Consider the following 26,344-nt stretch of genomic DNA (forward strand, 5'->3'; position numbering starts at 1 on the left):
TTATTTTTTAGGCAGTAAATGGCATAAATTTGCGTGCTTACTCGAGGCGGAGCTGTTGCTGGTAAGTTTATAGCCTAAATAGTGTTTTTTGGAATTTTAATCGAGTATCAAACTCTCCATATGCCGAAGATAGGTGTTTGATTAGAAAGGGAGCTCCCTGAATATGCTCCAATCGACAGCATCTAATTTTAGTGAATTTCCTGCCAATAAATAAAATTGTACATTTCTGATATAAATGTACACCCAAAACTGGGCAGCGCTCGTCCGAGCGAATAATGGGCTCGAGCCGAAAGAATAGTGGTACCACTGACGGATACAGAGAACACAGCTCGAGATGGGCGAGAGAATTATTCCCTCGAGGTTCATTTGCAAAAAAAGTTCATCCACCAAAACAAAAAAAAACAAAAAGTGTCGACTATGGGAATCGAACCAGAGACCTTTGACAAACTAACCCAATGACTTGACTGCCTCGGCCATCACAGCTTGATGACCAAGTAGTGGTCAGAAGTCGATTTATGACACTTGCTGGAGATTTATTTTATTTAATAAGTGAAAACGAATGAACACACGGAGAAAAATGTGTTCCCAAAATCGTGAACAAGCGTTCATGAAAATGGTAACCTCGAACAAAATGTTCAAATACCATGGTACGATTTTGAAAAAACGTTCTATGAAATTTGAACACTTTGTTCGTGGTTCCCATTTTCATGAACGCTTGTTCACGATTTTAGGAACTCTTTTTTCTCCGTGCACATTTCGTCGCCATCGTGCTAACTTTTCGTACGTGCATTTTGGGCCAAATTGAGTTAAGAACGCCATTTTGTGCAGCTCACAATGCCTCATCTTTTGACCTTCACAGATCCCCAAAATTCGATTTCAATCCTGAGATATTCAGTGAAAACCAAAAAAAAGCTCAGAAAATTTTTGTCACTCTACATATAAAAGATGTTTCAATCCTGTCGTGCTATCTTGTCACTCCCTGAAAATTGATGTAAGTGCGACAAAGGGCAAAGGGATTTCAGGTCAGGATGCGTTTGACGCACGTACAAGTAAGACTACCGTAAACATTTTTAATTATAACTCGGGACTCCAGCAACCAACTTCAACCAAACTTCGGGACAATGCACAGAATGGTCAGCCAAACAAAACGTGTTTGTTATTGTTTACATTGCGTGCTTTCGTTTTTGTATATTCAAGGTCCAACATTAAAACGCGTTTTTCTCGGAACGTCAAAATGGCGGATGCGACATGATAGCACGACGACGTCGATTTGTTTTGATGGTGTGAGTTGGTAGCATTATTCTTTCGATTTTGGCATTGAGATCACAATAAATTTTGAGGGAACGATTCTCTCGACTCTGAATTTTGGGTGTATGGATTCATTTTGCATAATTAGTTCCTTCATAAAAATTTAGGAGCTGTTCATCGAAAAATGCTATGAACACATTCAAAATCTGTATCTCAAGAACTTTCTGCTTAATCCAAACCTGCGCAAAGTTATAGGTTATGGTTCCGCTTTGTATTTCTCCGATTACTCTAAAACGACACAGTATTTTTGCAATCTTTTTTAAGCAACTTGTTCGTCTTGATCCAATCTACAATTAGATTAAAAAAAAGATTTCACAAATATGGTTTCGTTTTAGAGTAATGGAAGAAACTCAAAGCGTAACGCTTGCGCACTATGCGAAGTTTAACTGCACAGTGAAACCTCTTTTTTCAATCATCTATTTCTATCTACCTATCTATCTATCTTTGGAAATAATTGACCAGGTGTTCATTGTGAAATTTTCTCAACACTCTGAAAAAAATATTTCAACAAAAAAAGAAAAGAATTTTCAATGCAAGCATCCTGCAAACCCCTAAAATACTTCTTGGTTTCATCAAATTCTCAATAGAATCCACCAGACCTTCAACAGATGAATCGTTCCACCACAAAAAAAAAACTTTTAATGAACCTCGAAAAAGTGCCATTTTGCGACAAACTTCTCCGCAAAGGAAAACTTTCTCACCCTTCTAAAACCGGAAATGGCAGCGCCGGAAGCAGCTCAATATACTTCCACGTCGGTAACTTCATTCGAGTGACGGATTGAGTGCCGTAATTAGCGCGTTCTTCTCTCTCAAACAGAGTTTCCCGGGCAGATGAAAGAGGTCGCCTGCTGATTTGTTATCAACCCGCGAGCTCGCTTATCAGCGATTCCGGAACGAGGTAATTGACGGCTGACGGAACCGTCAGTAAACACTTCAGACTTCACAGAGCTTAGAGCGGTACTTATCGGCTCAGATTGTATTGACTCTAGACAGGGAGGTTGGTGTCGTAAAGATATTTTCCACGCAAATTGGCAATTAGACTTGTTTGATAAATGTTTCTCAAAAATCCTACAAAAAGTCTATGAAATTTCTAAGTCCGACGATTTTGCACTCACATAAAGAGCACAACCCTCGTATAGAAACTACTTCAGCACTAACAAGTGACACAAAATAGAGCATCCACCAATCCACACATTCCAATTCGAGTGGCCATTCTGGAAACAATAAAATCAGAGCACCATTCGAAATATATCAAGTCTATTGTGCACAAATATCGAAAACCCATTCCACCGCCCAAAATAACCAGCATCAATGGTGTGTGATTCAACACCGCAAGATTAGCACGGAAAGCCCACAAAGATTTCCCACAGTGGGTTTGAAAAAGTGGTGTGGTGGTGGTGAAATCCTTCAACATAACAAACAATGGATCCGCCACACCACACACATACGAAGAGAAAAAGGGTTGTGGTGGTGATTTAATCTGGTGATGGCAAACACAAACATAAAGAACGGATACCAGTTTCAAGCTATTCCCATCCAGCAGCGTTTGAACAGGATAAGGTTAGTTGGGGTAATTGGATGCTGAGGTTGATTGATTGATTGTTGGAGGAAAGTAAACAATGGAAGGCATTTTATCCTTCTTTTAAAATGCACTATATTTATGAAAACGTTAAATACAGCTTAAGAATAAGCATTCTTGAATTCTTCAAGCAATTTAATTTTGAATTTTATATTAACTATCGATAATGCGATAATTATCGACCCAACCTCACATTTTTATACGTTAGGATTTAAAAAAAACCCTTAGAATTCCTAATAAAGTATTCGTTAAGAAACGTGAGTCACCATCCCTTAGAATATTCCGATATCTTTGATACATCGGATCACTTGAATTCCAAAGAAACTAAAGATTCTTTTGATTAATTTTTTTTTTCAAATTCATTTATTTTTTTAGATTTTAAAGATTTCTCTGAACCATAAGATTGTAATCTGTTGATACGTGAAATACGTTAGATTTCATCCTTAAAATTCCTTAGAACGCTATCTTAAGAACCTACGATTTCCGAAGTCCTCAAAAGCCATAAGATTATCAATATTCCTAAATTTGATTTTGTTGGATTACTAAATTTCGTTAGATATTTAATATGTTTAAGATTTCATAATTTGGCTTCCTTGCATTCCTAACATTATACCTTATAAGATTGAATTGCTTGGTTACATAAAATACAGTCTCATAAAAATACTCAAAATACTGAGATTTATTAGATAGGACCTTCTAGAAATTCATAAGTTACCATGTTTCTTCATTCATTCATTCATTCATAAGTTACCATGTTTCTTCAGATCCCTGAAATTCCAAGGCTTCCATAGGTTCCTCAGATTTTCGAGAAAATAAGACACTTCACTTTTCATTGATAAGATTCCTAACATAATATTCCATGGAAAGCTATTTTTTAAGATTCTTAAGATGATGATTATACCCAAGATTTCTTAGATTCTAAAGATTCTTAAGATTTCTTGAATAACCCAAAATACGTTTTACAGAATTCTTAGACAGCTTACAAACCCAGGATGCCATACATTTCTAAGCTAACCTAGATTATTCCGTATAATAAGGTTCAATAAATTCCTTATTATCTCACATTTAATATGGTTGGTTTAGGACCATGATTGAAACGTTAGATCCCAGCCTATCTTAGATTAGGAATCTCAGTATTTAAGGAAATCTGAGGACTCTATGGAAAATGGATTTAGGCATCTAAATGATCGAGTAATCTTTCTAATCAAAAACTTTTAAAAATATTTGTACCAGTCTTATGGAAAAATCGAAAACGATGAGAAAAACTGCGATTGGCCAAAAAGTTAATACCGTAGGCTTATAATCCATGAAACTACCTAACTTTTGACCTATGGGAGTAAAGATGTCGGAGGCTGTTGCAAAAAGATATTATGGTTTTATAAAAATCAATTCTTAACAGTAATTTGCAAAAGCTATGAGAAAAAGTCAAACCAATCCTGAATGTCTATAGCACATTTTGAAGTACTTCAAAAGACCTTTCGAATGCAACTAAGAGAGTTGGAATTGATGAAATTTTACGGAAATGCGAGCAATTTTTAAAAAATTTAGGTTTTTTGGACCTCAAACCTCAAAGCCCGTTTTACCCCACTTCCCTTTGTCGTAGAGGGCTTATATTTGGCATGAGTTCAACGCATGTATAGACAAACAAACGCTGAAAGTTTCATCCAAATCGGAGCACCTCGATACGACCTCTAGAACAAACCGAGCAGAATTTACAAATACTGCCTCTTAAACAACTTATCGATTTCAAGCAACTTAATAATCTGAAGAATCCTATAAACATTGGGAATCTAAGCAATCCTTGGTTTCTAAATAAATATATAACAAAACAAATTCATGAAAATTAATAAATATATAATCAAATAGATGGGTTTAGCACAAAAACAAATATTTTGCTGCATGCTTGTTCTAGATAAAATTTCCTATTTAAAATTTTTCCCGTGAATTCCAATGATGTTACATCCGAAGTAGAAGGCCGAGCGTAAAGACCTACCAAATTGAAATTAGAGGAAAGTTCTATGTTCTATTTTAGTTCCATGGTGGCCTTGGGTTCGACTTTCAATACCGATGCATTTTTTAGGGTGAACTTTTTGGAAAATGAACCCATGAGTACTCTTGATAATGTCTTGAATTGGGTCCTAAAATGAAGCTTAGATTGCTGATATTATTGTTTACAGCGATAAAACTTATTTTTCTGAGTACAATGACCCTTTGTACGACCACAAAGAGTTTAAAATGGATTTTTAAATCAATTTTGAAAAATTAATCTCGCGGTCCTTCTTGACAGAAAAGCTCCCACTTGACAGCTCGTTCCAAGGGGACCATAGTTAATCCATCGAAAAAATGTTGTCTTGTCAAAAAAAAATTTTGCATTAAAATGAAAAAAAGTGATCAGAAATGGTTTTTAATCGTGTTTTTTAACGTTGTACATAAAAATTGACATAGGCCTTTAGTACCCAACTATCCGTTCACAGTACCTTTTTACTACAAAACCCTGCTCTTTATCTTCACGTTTGCCGAGGCCCAATTTTTGGTACTGTGGCTGATATCAGATTCTTAGATTCCAAATATTTTCAAGATTTATAGATATCTAACATTCTAATGATTCTTAAGAATCATTAAAAAAATAGTTTAAAGATTCTTTAAAAAAAACCCAAGATTGAAGTTTTAAACAATAAGTGAAATCAATGGAACCATAGATAGCTTAAATAAGTTATTCTTAAGAATTGTTAAAACAACTTCTAGATCCCATTGATTTTCAAGATTGTTAAGATTTCTCAGGTTCATAAAAAAATAATGGATTCGTTAGATCACTTAGATTCCTAAATTCAGAAATACCACAGAATCCTAAAATTTACCAATAATACCAAGACATGTAACTACGATTGGAGTCCTTATACTTAGGAGATCACATTCATAAACTGCACTTGTTGCACTTGTGTATCTTAACTACACTAATTCCTAGAATTCCGTAGGTCATACAATTTTAATAAAATAAATCTTTAAATTAACATTAGAGACAATTTTAGCAAACTTCAACGAGAATGAAAAAAATGTTATAAAATTTCTTACTCTTACAAAGTTTAAAGAACAGATTTAGAAACCGAATTAGAATTCTGTATATTCAAAAATACGACACGAATGCCATTGCAATGGTAAAGTGTCTTTAATAAAACTAATAATAATAATCTTTAAATTCGGTGGAATTGATTTTGCAACAAATTCTTGATTTTAAAGATTCCTCAAATTCTTTTTGAAAATTAGTTTTATAGATTCGTTAAATTCTTGGTCACCAGGCCAAAAGTTTAGCTTTAGCCTACCCACATCTCCCATAAATTCCACGTGTAAATCTCGTATACACTGTCATGTTATCCACCTGTCCACTTACCATTGAATTTTGCCTCCCACAACCAAACTATTTCACCACGTTCCAGGAAGCAAGGAGTTGAACATTAAACGCATCCCCCAACAAACCCATTTTGGTGAATCGTGTTCATCGAACAAGGTATTAAGCGGCACCATATGGAGTCGGTTCACACACAGAGAGATGGATCAAAAAACTATCCAACCCCACCACCACATGGACCTCTCCCCAAAAGATAAGAGTCTAAAACGGCCACAAAGCCTGGACCGGAATCTCTCGTGTGGTCAGGTGCACGCTTTGTTAGGTCACAGGACAGCCCAGAATGAAAAACTTTCTCTGCTCGAAAAAGCGATCGATAAAATGGTGTGGGACGCCATTGAACTCTGACGGTGGATGCACCAGTCGAAAAAATGCACTCGAATTAATTGAAAAATGAGACACGTGCGACAAGTTACGGTTGAGTGATGGTGCAAATGTCAATATCTACCGAGCGCACGCTGAACGTAGAGTGCAATCGCTGTTTGATAGTCTATTTTAAAGAATTCAGGAATAAATTTCGCTTCTCCAGTGCATTAGCATAAAGTAATTAATTATTATTGACATTTATCATTAAAACGAAATACACAAAAAAGGTAACTCTTTAAATCAATATAGGTCCAACTACCCTTGATGAGTTGATACTCAGGCAGATCAGGACATCAATCAAATGTTCAATTTTATGCCACTCCACTAACGCTCGAGTGATTCCCACAAATTTGTGCTCTTTTTGTCATTTAAAGGGCTGTGGTGTGCTTCAACTGATAAATTGTGTATATCTGTGAGTGGAATGGTTTGCAACATAATTTGAATTATTTGAATTGATCATTCAAGTATTTAAATCAAGTGTGGTTGAAAACTAATTTTAAAAATTTAAAAACCTTGATAAAATAATCAAAATAATCTAGATAAATCTCAAAACATCTCAAATCATTGGGATTGCGTGAACGCAAGCAAAAACAAAAAAAAATGTTTCCGGTCAGTCCGGTTCAGTCAATAAATCATCCGCACAAAATTGCAACTATTAAACAAACTTCCACAACTATTGACCAAATCCCTAAAACGCACCCGCAAACACACTTTAATGCACAAATGTTTGCCCAAGTTAGCCATTAGTGCATTCCAACATTTCCGTTTGACAGCGCTTATTGTAGGACTTCCCACTACTGCCGCTGCTGATTTCCGGGGCCTAAATCCAGTCCGAAATAGCATTTCCCGGCTGTTTATACAATCGTCAGCGATGCCAAAATTGCCGCCGGATATGGAGTGAAAATAACTGGAAAATATTTCCAATTTCACGCTTATTCCAGCCCCTCTCCACCCAGCAAGTATTTCACTTAACCGCTCCCTCGTGGGGGTCCTTTGTGGTCTCCAAACGCGCGCTGTTCAAACCGATCCGTGGAGAGTTCGTGCTTTATGATGCAAAACGGTGGAAATCAACAGAAAAAAAATGTTTGAATGCATGTTGGAAGAAAAAAACGTCAAATGGGCATAAACATGGAAGAGAATAATTAGTTTTTAATTTGAACTCATATTCGGAAGCACGTACGAATTAGTTTAGTGCATAAAAAAGAAGATATTTCTGATATTTATAACACTTGTAGCCCCAACGGGGTCAAAAAAGTTGGAAATGCATTTTCACCGGCTCATACAGCCCTTGGAAAAAAGTTGGAAATGCCTTTTTTATTATAACTTTAGTTAGACGCATCTGTTGGAAGTGATTCTTGACACATTCTTCCGGATCGAATGCAACAAGAATCATCCAAATCGGATGAGTTTTCGCCGAGATACAGCCGGATGAAGTTGCATTTCCAACTTTTTTGACCCCCTTGGTGCTTCGCGTAAGTTTTGACCCCGTTGGTGCTACAAGTGATAATTGTGTAATATTGTGCTTTGACAAGAGAATCTAATTTAAAATATAATTGTTAGCATTCGAATTTCATTTAGCGATCCTTCAGATTCTTCTAAAGTCCCGTAACACAACCTTCAAAAATCGAAAAAAGAAATACTCAATATCATAGGTGCTTCCAGATTGTTCAGAATCCTCAGAACAATCGGATTTTTTGAACAATGCTAGAATAATCAAAAACTTCTAGATCCAGCCAAATCTTCGTAATTATATAATATCTAAAATTTTTTAAATTCAGAATCATCGGATTCTTCAAAATATGTTCAATATCATGTCAAAGCCACATGAAACAAGTTGTACAAAGAAACACGAATATGATAAAATTATCACCATAAAATGGGATCTAAGAGGTCTTCCGAGCAAAAATTTACTACCAAAAAATTCACTAAAAGTAAAAGTGTCTATTCCATATGTTAAACTGCCTTACCCAAAGCGGTCTCAGTCTCAGATGGTAGTCCCAGATGTCCCCTACAAGCTGCAGGTCGATCCGAGTTGATATCTGGATGGAACACTTTTTTATTTGAGTTTGAAAATTATCCTTTTTTTCACTAAAATGCCAATAACTCCCTTTATAATTAATCAATTGGGATGCTCTACCCTGCATTTTGCTGCATTTTTGAAGCCCTTCAAGATGCATTTTGAATTTTGAAATTAAATTGAATTTTGCCTAAGTTATAGCCTTTTTAAGATTTTTTACGTTTTTGAACCTTCAAACTTTGTGTCCCGATTTGCCCCACTTCCCGTTGATCTAGAGTGCTCATATTTTGGCCAGATGCTAGTTTTATATGTACAAACAACCCCTGAAAATTTCAGGCAGATTGGTGAGGTACAAACGACGTCCCATACAAAGGGGTATGCCCTGTTCGTGGACTCGCTCTTAAATCAAAAAATGCATTTGCCATCTTGGATTTAAAAGTTCTAAATCACTTTACAGCAGTTTGGGGGTCATACTGACGCTCAACAATCAAAACGTAACAAAATTTTTTTGATTCAGCAAGAAAGTTATGTGGTGCGCGAGCGTTTTTTTTTTTTTTTTTTGAAAAAGACCTTTCCATAGCTCCGTAGCTCGGAGGGCTCGACGTCGACTGTTTGTGTGTCAAACCCTCTCCATAGGATCGTTCCCGTCCCTTAAAAATCGAGATCTACAAACTGACATGGCGGGCGCCGTTGGTGGCCAATGACTGTTACCTATTCGCAACTGATCTAGTTTTAGCAATCATGGTGTTTTATCTTTTCAGCGCATTCATACATGCTGTTGATAAGGGAAACACCACTAGATCGTCAAAGCCTATAATCAGTAGTGCTGAAAGGATATTACGGTTCTGTTCAGCAACGGAGGGGCAACCATGGGTGGTCTCTCATGCTCATGATCATGGTCATGCTCATACTGAAGCTCAACAATCAAAAATAAAATAACAAAAAAAAATGTTTTTCGTGATTCGATTATCCGATGTGAAATTTTACCGAGGCCTTCTGTTAATCGAGTCCGGACTGTATTACACCCTGAAATATGTATCCCATCAGTATGGGAAACTTAAAAAAAAGTCAAGCTGCGTTTATCTTTCCCATTCATCATCGGTCTGATGGCCGAGCGGGCTAAGGCGCCAGTCCTTACTGTTGGTGCTGGGTTAGAATCACGTCGGTTGCAACTTTTGATGTAAATTCATGGGCATTTTTTGAAATGGTCGTATGAATTAATATTAAAAATACAATTTCTATCTTTTTTTTTTGGCAATTTTAGTATCCATGATAAATTACATAGAATCATAAAGACAAACTTAATGTCAAAATAATGCTGAATGAATGTGATAGTTTACTTCAAAAATTTGAAGAAAATTTGTTCCTGGTGTCATGTCCGTTCGTCCGTGCTACAAGGGTGAGGCATGATGCTGTATCTCAGAAACCAGCAGTCCAATCAACAAAGTACCGTAAACTGTCAGAGGCTTTTCGTTTGGGTGTAACCTAACAACAGTTCATTAAACGATAATTTCCAATACAGCTGATTGAACTTTTTTATATCATAAGTGTGTTACTGCAACAACCGTAATCACTACAGAAATAAAACATAAAATCAATATGTATATGACATGGAGAAATTACGCCTGAAGCAGAACATTAAAGATTCATCAATAGCATGGGGAAATGACACGTGTATGTAACACGTCACTCATTAGTAGCAATGCTTTGTGGAGGATCGATCGATAGCTTTGTGCGGTGTGGTAACTTACAAAGTTACTTTTATTTATGCATTACCTGTTGCAACTGAAAAAAATATATTTTTAGTCGTCCTGGTAAAAGGCGTAACAACAATATCAAAGGAGGTGCGACAGCGATACTTTATGTACACAAACAAGGCAGAATACTGCAGCTGTTTGAAGTTTACAGCAGTTTTTCACTGGGATGTAACATTATCATAACGTGGTGCCAGCAAAAAGTCTTTGTTTCTCGTTTTTCAGAGGTGGATGGTTTGACGGAAAGTCACGTTTGGAATTCGCAAACTTTTGCCGATAATTCGACTAAAAGCTTCTAGATTGACATTTTTTTCAAGGATCAGAATAGAAAAGCTAAAAGATACCAAATTAGGTCAACCAACCCTTCATCTTGAACAGAATTGCTACTTTTTTCCCCATGGGAAAAACCAAGTGAAAACATAGAACGTTTTCTCACAAAACACACGTCCATCGTTCGTCCCTGTTCGTGATCATTATCATCACCGGCAGCCAGACAGTTACAAACGACCGGGCAGCAACCATTTGCAGGTCCCAGAGGAAAACTTCCAGCCTGTTGCCCAAAGTTGGAAGCTTCTACTGTTAGCAACTTTCTTTCAATTACAAACATGAAATCCCTAATCCAATATTTCACAATTACCACTAAGCTGAGGACGAGAAAAAAAACAAGTCATAAATTTGTGAAAATCTCTCAACCCCCAACACTGAACAACAGGCTGCCAAAATGTCAACCAGTAACTGTCAGTATCAGTCATCCTGAAAAGCTCTTCTGTCCAGCAAGGCTGCTGGAGGGGGAGACCAAAAAACGCAAGGGGAAGCAACAGAGCCTCTCGATGTTACGTAGAGCTCACGCGTATGGGGTTGTTCGTACATCGCACGTATTATATTTCAAGTTGGATTAACCGTAAGGTGGAGGGAAGTTCAATATTTTTGCTTTCTGAGTTATCAAAGTTCAAATTATAGCATTTCAGCTCGAGAGGCACGGCGTCGGAAGCTTTGTTGATCTTTTACAGAATTGAAAAAAAAATAGTTTTGAAAAATGTAAATATGCTCGGCTAAACAAGACAAATCACAGAGCACTTGAAACATTCCTGGATGTGGTCAATCACCAAATTTGTAAGATTTACCACAGTGAATGCAATTCTCCTGAAGACCGGATAAAGTTACAAAAAATCCTATTTGAAAACTGTTATCCGGCAAGACCAGCGCCGTTGTTGGCCAAGATCTCAATGTTCTCTTTTCTGAAATCTATATAATCTGACCAGGTCGGCGCCGTTATTGTCAAAATACGCTTTTCTTAGTAACGGAGAGCTGCGAGAAAATCTTAAAACCTTATTAATTCAAAAAAAATGTTTTCAATTCAAATCAACACATATTCACGGTAACGCCGACAAGGCTTCAATCCATGAACACCGGGTAGCGTTGATGGCAATTCACAACACACACACACAATTCCACCACACAGGTCGCCACGAGAAACAGGACCAACGTATTACTAGGCACGAACTTTAAGCTCCCCAACCCTCCAAGTCCCGCCACATACATTCCCACACACAAGCACACACACGTTGAAGCCGCTGAAGAGAGATTAATGTGGCAGATAAAGCGCAACTCGGTGCTACTCTGCCCACCAACTGCAGGTCCTTGACGGGGGCCGGCTTGCTGTGTGTGAAAAGGACCTGGTTCTCGTGTAGTACAGCAGTCGTGTCGCCCAACAAGTGTGTGCGAGACTCTGTCAGCGTGTACTACACTCGAAAGAGGGATTCTATGCAAAGGTTTAAGATGGAGTCTTGGGGCAATGTCTGTCAATGATGGCTCTGAATTCAGGATCCAGAAATAATCACGATATGCAAAATGCTTCTACAAACAACACACAGAAAACCATTTTTTGATTGATATATTCTGAGTCAAGATTTGTATGTTTTTCTAAAACAAACATGGCCGCCTAAAGGCCGATCTGGAATGATGCCTTTCAGAGCCTTAAGCATTTTCAGCAATTCAGCTTGAGCTTTGACATTTCTGCCTTTCGTTTTCGTCAAGCTGTCTTGGTACAGCGGTAAGGTGTTGGAATAGCAATCGAAGAGGTCTGGTTCGATTCTCGGAAGCAAACTTTTTTGTTGGTTTTATTTTGTGGGTTTTTCTATGCAATAGGGTTTGACAACCCTAACTTGAGTGTACTGTTCATCCAGGACTACCAACGTGGCGCGGTATCTCGTGACAACACACTTGGTGCGACTTGGAGGCTGTACCCCGCAGGATCAGCAGAACACCCCCGGTCCGTTTGTTCATTATAGACGAAAAGGACCACTTTTGGGACAAAATGGAAGCACACGTTGAAGCAGTTCTCGTTTGAAAATTTAATGTGCTATTTAACTCCTCGCTCCTTTTTGTGGATCTCTCGCTCGTCGTTGTTCGAAAGTCATTTACATAAATGCTATTAACTAATAGATCCTTCCGGCCATTGTTGTAATTTCGCCACTTGATGTTTGTTTTGTGTAGTTCGTTGTCCTACTGTCTGTCGGGGTATTTTTTCTCTCGCGCCATGAACACGAACAGAACTCGATGGTCATCATCACCAACTACGAGAGTTGTCTGCACTTGATGGAAAGGCTGTTTGCACTCGACTCTAATACAAGGCCCGAAAAAGGCGCCACCGGCTTTTCGTAAATTAGACCAGCATCCAGCAGAGTTGTTGCACGGTTGATAACAATGTTTGCAGAGATTGGTCCCTTAAAACGGGAGCCCAAAATCTCCGCGGGTTAGGATGTGGCAGTGACGAATCGCCTTGACAAGGTAATGTTGAAGCGTTTATTGAGTTGTAACCGTGAGGAAAGGCTATAAAATCACTCGAAAAATGAACTTCTCAATTAGACCTCCTAGACCCACCTTCATGTACACTCAAACCCCGATGGTTTGACACCAACTGTTGTCAAACAAACGGGGTCACTTTTTAGTTTGACACCCCTTTTACACGGAGTTCACACACACTATCAAACGTTTGTTTTGATAGTGTGCGTGAGCGCCGTGTAAAAAGTGACAGTTCGTCACTTTTTAGTTTGACTTTGACCAACCAGCGGGGTACAAACTAAAAAAGTGTCAAACGAAAAAGTCACCAACCACCGGGGGTTGAGTGTATACCTATCGACTCAGAATCAAATTCTGAGCAAATGTCTGTGTGTGTGGTGGGATGTTGATCAAAAAATTCTCACTCGATTATCTCGACATTGGCTGAACCGATTTTGTCCGTTTTGGCGTCATTCGATCCGTCTTGAGGTCCCATAAGTCGCTATTAAAAATTATGCAGTTTAGTTAAGTACTTCAAAAGTTATGCTTAAAAAATGATTTCAGCAAAAGTCCGGAAGATTGCAAAAAGGGTGGTTTTGTAAGAAAGCCCGTCATGCTATACATTTTCAGAAAGGTATTTAAAAGACCTTTCCAACGCGTCCAAGACATTGAAAATCTGACTATCCTATCAAAAGTTATAAGCACGTAAGTGTTATTTATACGCTTTTTGGAGGCCGGATCTCAGATATGTTAATGAAAACGTTGTCCGGATCTCTCATGCAAAAGAGCTCTCCAATGCGTCCAAATCATTGAAGATCTGGCAACCCTATCAAAAGTTATAAGCACTTAAGTGTTATTTACGCACATTTTGCATTTTGGATAGCGATAGCAGCCTTTAAATGTGAGGAAGGCGCCAACCACCTAAGGGTGGATTAAGTAACGTTTTTTTCTATGTTTTGGTCGATTTTTTCGTGTAAACTTTTTCTTTTGAATGATACAATGATTAGAAAGTATAATGATTAATGTAGTCGTTCAAAAGTTTGACCACTTTATTAAAAAAAAATCTAAGCTAAAAATGCAATTTGTAAGGTATACCATTCATAGCAATATAAAATATCAATCAAATTAACTTTGCAAAACAATGTCACGCATAATCAATGGGTGTAGCAATATATGACGCCATGCTTATGAGACATTTTTCAACTATTTCTAAGCAATTTTAGTGTCGGAATAAGGATAGACATTTTTATCAGTTAGGCTTAAGTTTATCGCAGGTTTTGGAATAAGTTCAAAAAAATCTAACATATTTTGATCTCATTTCTATTTTTTTCTTCTATAGAATGATAAAAAATGGTTAAATTTGGTCGTAAATTTGTAATTAAAAATTTCCTTAAAATAAATTAAAGTTGAAAAAAAAATCTAATATCGAACATTAAATTGGCTGAAATTGTGGGTGATCTCAAGATATATGCCCGAATTTGGCATTTGAAAAAAATCCATATATTTTTATCTTTACTTTTGAAAATCAGCCATGATCATACAAACAGGACTGGTTTAGCGAGTCTTCGCCCAAATTTTGAGCCGATTTGGTCAATGGAGTTTTGAGATATCGTGGCACCCGTTTTTTGAAACTGCTAACTTCAAATAGCTATAACTCGGAAATGATGCATCCAAATATCTTCAAATACCGATTTTAATATATATAAAGCCCCTTAAAGTACACAGCAAAAAATGTGTAAATTTCAATGCTGTAATTTCTGAAGGTTGAATATTACCTCTTTTATGATGTACTTTTACCTCCATTTAGACTGAAAGAGTGACATTACACCAGAAAAGTGGCAAAATTTTCCGAGGTTAAATAACACATTTTTCTGACATTAAAAAATGTACCCCTTCCCAGATGCAATAGAGCAATTCCAGCCCAAAACAGGATTTTTTTAGGTACTTTTTTCTCGACCCTCTCCGATTTCAATGAAACTTTGAAGACTTGTAATCCTACGCTTATATAAGCAATTTTTGTTTTTGATGGAGCCAGTTTCACTCGATAATGACATTTGAGAAGGGCGTGAGGGTTTTAAATATTTTTGTAATTCGGAATTTAAATATTTCTGTATCTCGAAGCCGTTGAATGGTATCAAAAAGTTGTCAAAGACAAACTTGTAGGAAATTTGACGGGCTTTCCGAAAAAAACACACTGAATGAAAAAACGCCACTTTTATGAGATTTTCTGATTTTTAAGTTCAAAAGTCAAATTTGAGGGGGAGTCCACGATTTTTTTTCGCTCAAAATTTTTGTGAAGATAGTTTAAGACGTTACAAAAAGACTCACGAAAAATGCAGGATGGAGCAACTCACCTTAAAAAATACAAAAATCATTTACTGAAACTGTTTTTTTAAGTGCTGTAAGCGTCAAAATTTTCAAAAACTGAATACGGAAATCGATTTCAAAAATGGCTTATATAAGCGTAGGATAACATGTCTACAAAGTTTCATTGAAATCGGATAGGGTCCGGTACAACCGATTCCCTATTTGGCATGGAATTGCTCAATATTACCATGATTTTTTTACTGTGTCACTTAAAGATTCGTCGTAAAATAATGTCACGCTACACATTTTCATAACGGGAGATAGTTTTACACAGGTTTTGGAGAAAATATTGAATAAACTTCTATTTCTAGTTTGATTTTCTAAGTTTAACTGTTTTTTATTGAGTGATTTCATTAAATATACCACTAATGTGGTAACATAAACTTAACAAAAACATATTTTAAATATTTGTACCAGCCTAATACAAAATCTGCGACTCCTAAATAATTTTCAAATTATGGTGGGTAAGAATTGTCAAAAATCGAACATTTCCATTCCATCAAAGAGCCGGTTCATTTAAAAGAGCGAACGAACCACGGCTCACAAAAAAGAACAACGAATCTTTTTTAAACACCGGTCTTTTGAAAGAACAGATCCAAGATAGAATAATTTTTAAACTTAATATAAATATAATTGATTGAGTTTCCAACAAATTGAAAATTGTTCAATGCTTATAAAAAAATTATCCCATCATTGTCCCTTGGTGTACTTTTTCGAGTAGGTACTTTAGGATAAAGAACGGCAGGTTGAAGAGGGGCTATTTTCGGAAATTTTCAAAGCTTATCATATTTCATTAGGGTGTGCATAGCAACTTTCTCATTAATATATATTTTAAGACTTTCAATAGCATTGCAATAGCATTGAAAACTACTTAATAATTTTCAAGCTCATATTTTCAGCTTTTTTTTTAAATTTCAAAAATAAATGATTTTCTCAACAAAATGAAATAACTTTTCATTGTACTGATCGTACATTAAAGTATTACCCGAATACAAATTTGAGCATTTGAATTGCTTACCAAAAATTACCAAAAATCTACTAAATAGATTGAGGTTTTGGAAATAAATTAAATCCTCTTGCCTGAACAAACTTCAGCCTTTATAAACTTAATTGATCAAATCAGAATGTAGGAAAGAGTTAACAGAATATTTTCTCCAAATAAAATATCAGCATTAAAGAAATATGTACCCTTCCTGCAAAGGAGTATAAATTGATGGAACAGAACTGCTAAATTCTGATAAAAAAAAACTAATTGAAATTGAAAATTTAAATATCAGCTTTAGTTCAATTTTGGCAGAGTTAAGCGCAATTTTAAAATTAATAGCAATTTCTCCAAAATCCTAGAATAAAGTTTGGATGCCATGATGCCATTCAATTATTCAAACGTTTAGGTTCGAGAAGAAATGTTGACATAGAGACCGCTAATATCTATGGTTTTCAAGGGCATCTTCTCGTTTTTAGTTATTTTTTTTTTTTTTCAAATAATTTATATAATTCCATTGTGAAATGACTACAAACATCACATTGTTCTTACAAAATATCCGTTTCATTCATATATTTTAAAAGAACGAAACAGCCGTTCAAAAGAGCGGCTCTTTTTAATGAGCGAACGAAAATGAGCGGCTCCTAAAAAGAGCGGTTTTGCCCACCTCAAATTGAAAGAGCTTCTCTCTGTTCTAACTTTACATGGAGGAGACGCGTGATGCATCAACTTTTAAAACATTAAAAAATCCAGAAAATTATCTCTTCCCCACAATTCCAACCCCTTTCTGCAACAACGTGTAACCAAAACCCGACAAAGATCCTAGGACCCAAAAGTAATCTAAATGGAGATTGGTAGGGAAATGAATGCTCCCGCTCTGTCTGGCGTGACGAGCTAAACTTTTTTTTTGTTTCTTTGTTTCTTCCATCAAAAAACCTCGGCCGAGGCCTCACACTCGGCGGAAGCAACACGCCCGCGGGGGTTCCAGATGATGATGATGACCTTTCCCGGTGGCGGTGGTCTTCTTCCGGAGTGGGGGGTGGTGGAACAAACCGACCAACAGACACCATTAATTAATGCAGAGGGGAAATTGAATTTGCATGGTTGTGTTTTTATTAATGCGTGAGCAGGCGTTAATTGAAAAAAAAAAGTCTGGCGTTCGTGTTGATTGACATCGGTAAGAAGGCTCATTTTGGTAGGTAACTTAATTTGAATGTCTCATTGAAATAATTTTGATTGTAATTAAGTAATTGCAACATTATACATTTCTAGATCTGACAACACTGTCTAAATGTTTTAGAACCTAAATTGAGGGTAGGCATTTAAAGGACCTTTCCAACGAAGAATTTATTGGCCGGATCTGTAAAATTTGGCGACAAATACTTCTTTTGGTAAGTAAATATTTGAAAGGCCTTTCAAACAAAGGTATCGAAAATCTGGCAACTCTACTTAATGTTATGTGCACTTAAGCTAAAATGTTTTAAACTTTTGAAGCCAAAATGTCACCAACTTTTAAAAAGACTTTGACTCCGGAAGTTTATTTGGTACTTATTGATTTTTTTCGACTATAACAAAATATATTTCAAACCTGGCAACCCTGTAAGAGACCAATACACAGTGGTCCAGATCGCAAAATTAAGTGGAAAATGGATTTTCCGAAAAATTGTGACGTTTTGGAGCTTTGGTGTCTTGAGAAGAGTTGTTGCAAATGGAAAGGGGCAACTTTTGGTTTGGTTCAAAATTAGGATGGTTCACGATTAGGGTGATTTTGAAATCTAACTTTTCAGGAATATTTTTAGGAATTTTTATGTCTTCTAAAAAGTTGTTGGGCTGGCCAATTCAAGCAACTTTGTCGAAGACACCAACATTTTATCTCATAATCTACGCCTTCTATGACCAAATTTATAGAAAGCATCTGAGCAAACCTTCAAAAATCAGTTTAAGTGTGGCAATGCAGGGTTAACTTTTAGAGAAAAGTGATATTGTGCCCACTGAATCTTAATCTGCCCTCTGAATTGAGACAAAATGTCAACAAATCGATTTTTGGCCATATTTTGAGTTTAAATGATAATATTACATGGAAACCCAAAATATGGCCAAAAATCGATTTGTTGACACTTTGGCTCAATTCTGAGGGCAGATTCAGATTCAGCGGGCAAAATTACATGGAAAAACATATATTTTAACAATTTTCGAATTCCCATATGGTTTTCCCTTGAAAATTAGTTTAAAGAAAAACACAACTGAGATTTTTTCAGCGTTTGTAGTGCTAGATCTCCTCTTTCAAATGCAACCTGGTGCTTAAAATTTGGCTTGCGCCTTTTCCAGATTTAAATTTGCATCTTTTTTACCTTAAAATGGCTATAACTTTTGACCCTTAAGTCCAAATTGACATGTCAAAAAATGAAAATGTCCGTTTTTTAGAGCTCTAAAAGTGCTCCGAATATCACTTTTCTCTAAAAGTTAACCCTGCATTGCCACGCTCAAAAACTGATTTTTGAAGGTTTGCTCAGATGCTTTCTATAAATTTGGTCATAGAAGGCGTAGATTACGAGATAACATGTTGGTGTCTTCGACAAAGTTGCTTGAATTGGCCAGCCCAACAACTTTTTAGAAGACATAAAAATTCCCAAAAATATTCCTGAAAAGTTATATTTTCAAAATCACCCTAATCGTGAACCACCCTAATTTTGAACCAAACCAAAAGTTGCCCCTTTCCATTTTCAACAACTCTTCTGAAGACATTAAAGCTCCAAAACGTCAACATTTTTCGGAAAATCCATTTTCCACTTATTTTGCGATCTGGACCACTGTGCAATGTAATGTTTTGTACTTCATTCAAAAACAAATTTCAATTTCGTTAATTAAGAGTCACGTGGCATCACCTGCCACTGGACCCAATTCCAGCAAAGCTCTACACGTCACTCCGACGTCGATGTTAACTGACAGTGTAAGATAAATTCTACTTCGCGTTGCCAGAAGAGAAAAGCATGATGATGGAAAAATCGATCAATAATCGCGTTTTATTAAACCGTGCTCACCATAATTCTTTTTTTTTTTTTTTGCTCTCGTGAAACGTTCGCAAAATTCTTCCCAACAAATGGCCCCTTCTCTGCCATCTGTTGCACGATTCCGTGGCTTGTGGCGTCATTCTTCGGGATTCATCTGTTCTACTTTGCGATTGGATGAATGGTTTCGTTTCAACGGTTTTTAAAATGTTATGTAGGTGTTCGCACTTGTTCCAACAGTGTGATTAATTACTTGAAAATTTCCTTTGTTGGAAGCAAGCGTGTTACGTCAAGCGCTTGCACCTTTCGCGACATTGATAGAAATTTCATTTGAGTCAATTCCAATTTCCCTTCAATCCCTCTCAACCCAATTCAACGTGACATTCGAAGGGCTGAAATAGTGCTCAAAACCAGAAGCAACGGCACATAGTTCACGTAGACCTCGTCAGTCGTCGATGTCACGAGCAGAAAAACCACAGAGCGTCGGTGAAGGATGCAACGTCATTTCGTAGCTGAGTGACAGGAGCAAAAAAGAGGTCGTAGATTTGCCTTAGTGAGTGCGATTCGATACGCACCCGGCATGGCTTATCCCCCTTTGGGGGAAAGGATATACGACGCCCTATCGATCAACAACAACGGCAGCCTTTCTTCGATTAATTAAACTTTACGGGCGCGACAGCTTGCTCCCTTCTGTTTGGGAATTGTTTCCAAAAGGAGTCGGCAGAAAAGAGTTTCAAGAACTCAACACAGTCGATTTGGCAACACGGCGCAACTGTCAAATATAACGATTTTAGTTTGAACAGGTTTGAACCATTTGCGAACAAACGTCACAAAAACAAAACAAACTAGATTTGACATTGACAGAGTTAAACAGGGTTGCCAAAACGGCTTTTTTTAGAAGTTTCCAGACAACTTTTAAAATAACTAAGCATGCAAAGGGTGAAAAACGCACAAATTGACTTTTTCGGATTTGCGACCTGCGGGATTCAATATCTTCGCTCGTAATTCGATCTGGAGAGCGTCTGGCCATGACGCGACCTTTTCTAGGGGGGGTCGTCTCCATCACAAAGAACCCCATCTTGCGCTCAGGACTCGCCTGACTGCACCGCATTATCACCTCTCTAGTTCTGTATCGCATGAAAACCGTTGAGTTTATAGCTACTTTTTTGCTTGCTGCTGCTGCTGCTGCTCCAAAAACCCGCAGTCTAACAACAGCTGCAAATGGATCTCGGGACAGCTTGAAGCAGCGAGTTTTAGATGAAAAAGTACCACCGAGCTAAAACTGTCAACCCGTCCCGTCCTGTGCGGTTGAAATCCTTGATTGTGCACCGGGTTCTTGCTGCCTGGGACTGTTATGTACACACTTTCTCTCTCTTTTTTGGTTTACGACCCCACTTTGTGGCCAACTACCCCTCTCCAACCGAGACCGAACCTGGCCACAACAGGTTCCAGGAAACCCGGACGGCGGCGATTGCAATGTGATGCTGCACATTTGGACTTCTCCCGGAGGATGGTAACCAAGTGCAAGCAAGTAGCTTGAAGAACTGGAGGTGGTTTGGGGTAGGGTTGGTGATGGATGTTGGAAAGGTGGGCAGCCATAAGAAATTTGTTTTCCAATCTCCGGTGAAAATAGTTTTCACGTTTATTTCTGGAGAGTTGCACGGGGAAAATAAGTTAATAGAAAAAAAACACTAAAATGATGTTTGTTCCACGAAATAATAAGATTTTGAAAATTGAATCATTTACTGACATCACACAATAAAAGGTAAGCAGCTTTCAATTTCCCGTTACAATTAGGAATACACGATTTGTTTTAAAAAACGATGCCAAACGGTCGTTAGAGATATTGCAGAGAATTCCCTTTATTCGCTTAAAAAAGGGATGCATCAACACTTCCTTTCTTTCAAATCTCCTACCCTTGGCCCCTCCACAGACAAAAAATTATGGTAATATTCATCAGAGAATGATTACAGATTTTGTTTCAAAAAATATGTAATATTACATCAGGAACTGCACACACAAAAAAAAATATTTCCGAATGTTACATCACTTATGATGTAACACTATTGCACGTCATTAAACATTTAAATTTAAATGCAATTTAATGTAAATTTGTAACAAATTATACGTAAAAACATGATTTTACGTGTGATTCAACCGTTTACGTCGAATCTCAAGTTTGCATCAACATTTTTTTTCTGTGTGGTGTAATTTCATTCTGTGTAGTTTGCAGTGGAGATTGAAGCAATCATCAGAGAAATTGCTTGCATGGTGTCGAGAATCTAGTTCAGGTGGAATTGGTTCTACTACACAGTAAAAATTGTGTAAATTTGGAAGGTCAAATTTTGGAAGGTTGAATATTACCTCTTTTGTGATGTGATTTTACCAATTTTACCTCAATTTAGACTGAAAAAATAACATTACACCAGAAAAGTGGTAAAATTACACATTTTCAGCGGAAAAAATACACTTTTTTTCATTTAAAAATGAACTCCTTCCCAGATGTAATATTACCATGATTTTTTTTACTTTGTACCAATTATTAGAGTTTTTGACAATAACAGCTTGAATAATCATCACATAAACATGACGAAATCCAGTATGCAATCGGTAAAAATTACCGTCTTCTACACTGAGAAAAATAAGGGTACTATTTATCCGGAAACGACGACAAATTTGGTGTCAAAAAATATGTAATATTACATCAGAAACTGATGGATTTTCATCAGTATTTGATGATTTTTTTACACTCTTTCTTTTTATCTCACTACAGGCAGCTTACCTGTAGCCAACACCAGCTGTCAACTTCGGCACCAGAACAAAAGGGAGCTGTCAATTACGGCGCCGGCACAAAAGAACAGCTGTTCGTAACGAAACCAAAACAAAGCAACTGCGCACTGTAAAAAAGTACAAAAACTGCAGGCATAAAATGAAAACAAAGTAATTATTGTTTTTATGTTAAATTTTACCGCAATGTACGTTTCAAAGTTAGTGTATGTTTTTGAGGGAATTTTTATCAATTTATTTGCAAAATAAACTACTTAAGTTGGGATTATTAAGCACACATCGGGCCGATGACCTCATTTAAAGTTGTACTTTTATTACAGTAATTCTTATAACAAAAATTTAATTGATTTTTTTTTTGTTTTCACTGTGCGCAATTTGCGCGCGTTATCAATCTCAATCACCCAAGATGGCGGCCTTTAGCATCCCCCTGGTTCCACCCCAAAATCAACGGACAAAACAACATTTTTTTCGAATCGACTGAACACAATTTGAAATGCATTTTCCAGCATTCAAAATAACATTCAACATATTTAGACTCGTAAGCGGATGATTCTGGGTTCGATTCCCATCTGCTGCAACCTTCCATCGGATGAGGAAGTAAAATGTCGGCCCCGGCCTTGGTTGTTAGGCCGTTAAGTCATTCCAGATGTAGGAGTCGTCTCCATGCCATAAGTACAAACAACACACCAAACCAAGCCTACTCCGGTGGAATCGCTGGCGGCGGTTGGACTCGCAATCCGAAGGTCGTCAGTTCAAACACTGGGGTGGAAGGTTCCTTGGAGTAGAAAGAGGTTTGGGTGCTCTCCCCATTCAAGCCTTCGGACTCCTACACAGAAAAAAATATTCCTGTAAATTTACATTATTTATCATGTACCAAAAAGTATCATGATAAATGATGTATATTTACATTAGGTTCATTGGAAATTTACATTAGATTTATTGGAAATTTACATTAGTTTTGAAAATTTACATTAGTTTTGGAATTTACATTACTTTAGCAATTTACATTAGTTCAAAGCAACTAATTCTGATTGGCCAATGGGAATGAGAAGCTCGACTTGGATTGCAGTAGGAAAAGGGTGTGGCCTATGTTCTATTTTAAAATGGTTGAAGCGGGCAGCAAAAGGAAAATCTGATTTTAAAAAGATGTTTCACAGGTAGGGGACGCTTTCTCGTCGACGGCCAAATGGAATAATGCTGGACTGGAATCGAACGGACGACGGGTAGGATGTTCGGTGTTACTGCTGCTACCCGCTGCCGACTGAGCCATCTTCGCATTTTATAAACGAGCGGCTAAAGCATCAACTTGTTCAGGTCGAGGCTCAGGCAGTGGGCCAGCGAAGTATGAGAGCGATAGAAAGAGAACCAAATATAACTATTTTTAGTTCGGGTAGTTTTGAAGGCAACGTTTGGCAGAAATACATTGGATATATGATTTACACACCCAAAGGAAAAATATATCTCAAAATCTGCAACATTGGATTTGCTGCAGAAAATGTCATATTTTATAACATTTTTTGCAGCAAGCCCGTAGATCATTTTTGCCCGCGTGTAAAAATTTCAGCGATCTGCAGTTCTCACCAACACATATAAAGCTGGCCCGTCCCCGAGCAACACTCCAAAGAGAAGCATATGTTGGTGCTCTTTCACTCACTTTTCATCAAGCGTCCATGGCGCGGTGGTAGCGTGTCGGATCAATAACCAAGAAGTTGGTGGTTCAATCCTCGTTCTGCTAAGTGTTTTTTTTGTGAAATACAACCAAAAAGCCGTCGGTATTGTCGATAATTGTCGGTAACGGGCAAAAATGTCATACTCCTATATCGCAAAAAATGCATGAGGACAGATTTCATGCAGATTCTGATATACTTTCATGCCGCCATGCATCACAATCATGCGACTGCCAGTTGGGTGCATTAAATAGGAATTTACAGGAAGCCGAACACGGATAGAAATTCATCAGATTTGAGTTTCCATGCTCAACGTTTCCATTAGATTCATGATTTACATTAGATTTAGATTTACATTAGAGTAATTTCCATGACTTTTTGCGCTTTACATCATATCTCAACATTACATTGAGTGAGTTTACATAAGAAACAGTAATTACGTGCTGTGTAAATTTACATATTTTTTTCTGTGTAGGTTCGAGCAGAAACTTGCAATAGAGACCACAAAAGACCCGGGGGTCGTTAATGTGGATGGTTTGATTTTTTGATATTTAGACTCGTTAAAAATAATTTGGATTTTTTGTGAACTCAAATGTATAGTACTGAAAAAAGATTTTTTTACGAAGATTTTGTTTCCTCAATTCTTAGATGTTCTGAAAACTAAAAAAAAAAAAATCATGTACTTTATCACTCTTTTTATTTCACATAAATGCATTTTTTTCTGGTCAAAAATTATATGGCAGGGTTGCCAATTTCGCGAAAAAATCGTGACTTAAAGTACATGAAAAAATGATGTTGTCGAAAAAACAATTGGGACTTTTCAAATGTTACAGTTGAAAATATTTTTATTCGAAAGATCGGAAAATTTCACTATGCTTTATTTTTTGACATTGCAAATCGAACGGATATTCATTATGTTCTCGTCACTGAAAATTCGACGCTATTTTGACTTTTCTTTCAGAGGTTGAATCTTAGCAACCATCGGTCCAATGTTGAATATCTTGAAGCAAATTCAAGCATGGCCATGACTTCTACTTTTTGTATGGACAGCTGTCAAAATTGTATGAAAAAGTAAAAAAAAAATGTATAAAAAATGCTCAATCTTAAGAGAATTGCTCGCAAACATCAATTAGAAGGTATTTGTATTTGCTGCAAATGCGTTTTCAATATGGAACTCAAGAGTAATCTAACCTCGAACATTGCATTTGTTTCAGATGCATCAATTACGACAGATTGGGTTCAGCTTTGATAAGATTATTTAAATAAGATTGCAATGCAACGGTCATTAATTTATTCTGGGCTAGATAGCCCCATTCAGCGATGATAAATATCTCTAAATTTTCGCATCATTTACGAAAGTCCTTCAGAACCAAGGCTAGATAACGAGAGCTAAAATTTTCTCTCCGTGCTTTTTCATTATAAACCGCTTCGCAACCAGGCCCCAGGCCATAGAAAAATAAAAAGCTGCAAGCAAAAAAAAAAGAGAGCGAAAACTTTCAAGACCGTTCTCGTTGGCTCAAATGGCGCTGGTGACAAAGAAGCAAAACTGCTGCTCCGAAGGACCAAAGTCGTCGTTTGCTATCGCCGAGTCCAATTTTTCCACTTTTTCCCCATCCATTTCCCCAAGAAGCGAAACTTGGCACAATTTTTAAGGACAACCCGGGGAGTTGACAGTTGATGCATCGTGCGGGTGAGTGTGAGGGCGATATGGCGCTCATAAAGTTTGAATGTCGTTCCGATTTTTTTTTAGTTTTCAGGATAAGGACAATGCAGTTTGCCAAGGGCAATGACGTCACAGTTGGATAACTGAATTAGTAATTTCTTAATTTGGAAAATGAGGTTGATTGTGATAAGCTGAAGAGTACAATTTTAAATGTAATAATAAATTCCATGTTTTTTTACAACCCTGCGCTGTAATTTAATGTTATCTCAATTTTCTCTTCCATTTTTCGTCCGTAGAAAATCAAGTCTAATAAAAAAACGAAGCGCAGCACCCGACGTCAGTAACGAACGATTGTTCTACACGTGAAGCTGGGTGGAAAATTGTCGCTTCCTTATCGCTCTCCCCGTGGAAAAAACTGACCAACCATGATCGTTACAGGCGCGCCGCGGACGAGGAGCAAGGAGGTGATGAGGGTCGGAGATGTGCCGGGAAGTACTAATTTTCCCATCACCATTGCACCGGTACAGTCAGTTGCGTGTAAAGAGTTCAACCCTTGGTTCAACCTTCAAGAATTCTCAAAAGTACTCACAAATACTCAAAATTTTTCAAGTAATCACTAAAAAAAACTACAAATTCACTGAAAATTTAGTCTCAGATTCATA

General features: G+C 37.1%; 1 protein-coding gene and 1 long non-coding RNA gene across 4 annotated transcripts in view; both read right to left on the reverse strand.

The window, feature by feature from the left end:
• The window catches only part of LOC128093139 (uncharacterized), a 49,369-nt gene extending 23,412 nt beyond the window's left edge, over positions 1-25,957 (reverse strand). Inside the window, exon 1 of the long non-coding RNA XR_008212263.1 lies at positions 23,797-25,957. This is a non-coding gene — a long non-coding RNA (uncharacterized LOC128093139). The remainder of the gene's footprint in view (positions 1-23,796) is intronic.
• The window catches only part of LOC120415333 (calcium-transporting ATPase type 2C member 1), a 109,886-nt gene that overhangs the window by 61,962 nt on the left and 21,580 nt on the right, over positions 1-26,344 (reverse strand). The gene's annotated exons all lie outside the window — the stretch shown is intronic.

Source organism: Culex pipiens, chromosome 2 (genome assembly GCF_016801865.2).
Source record: "Culex pipiens pallens isolate TS chromosome 2, TS_CPP_V2, whole genome shotgun sequence".
NCBI lineage: Eukaryota > Metazoa > Arthropoda > Insecta > Diptera > Culicidae > Culex > Culex pipiens.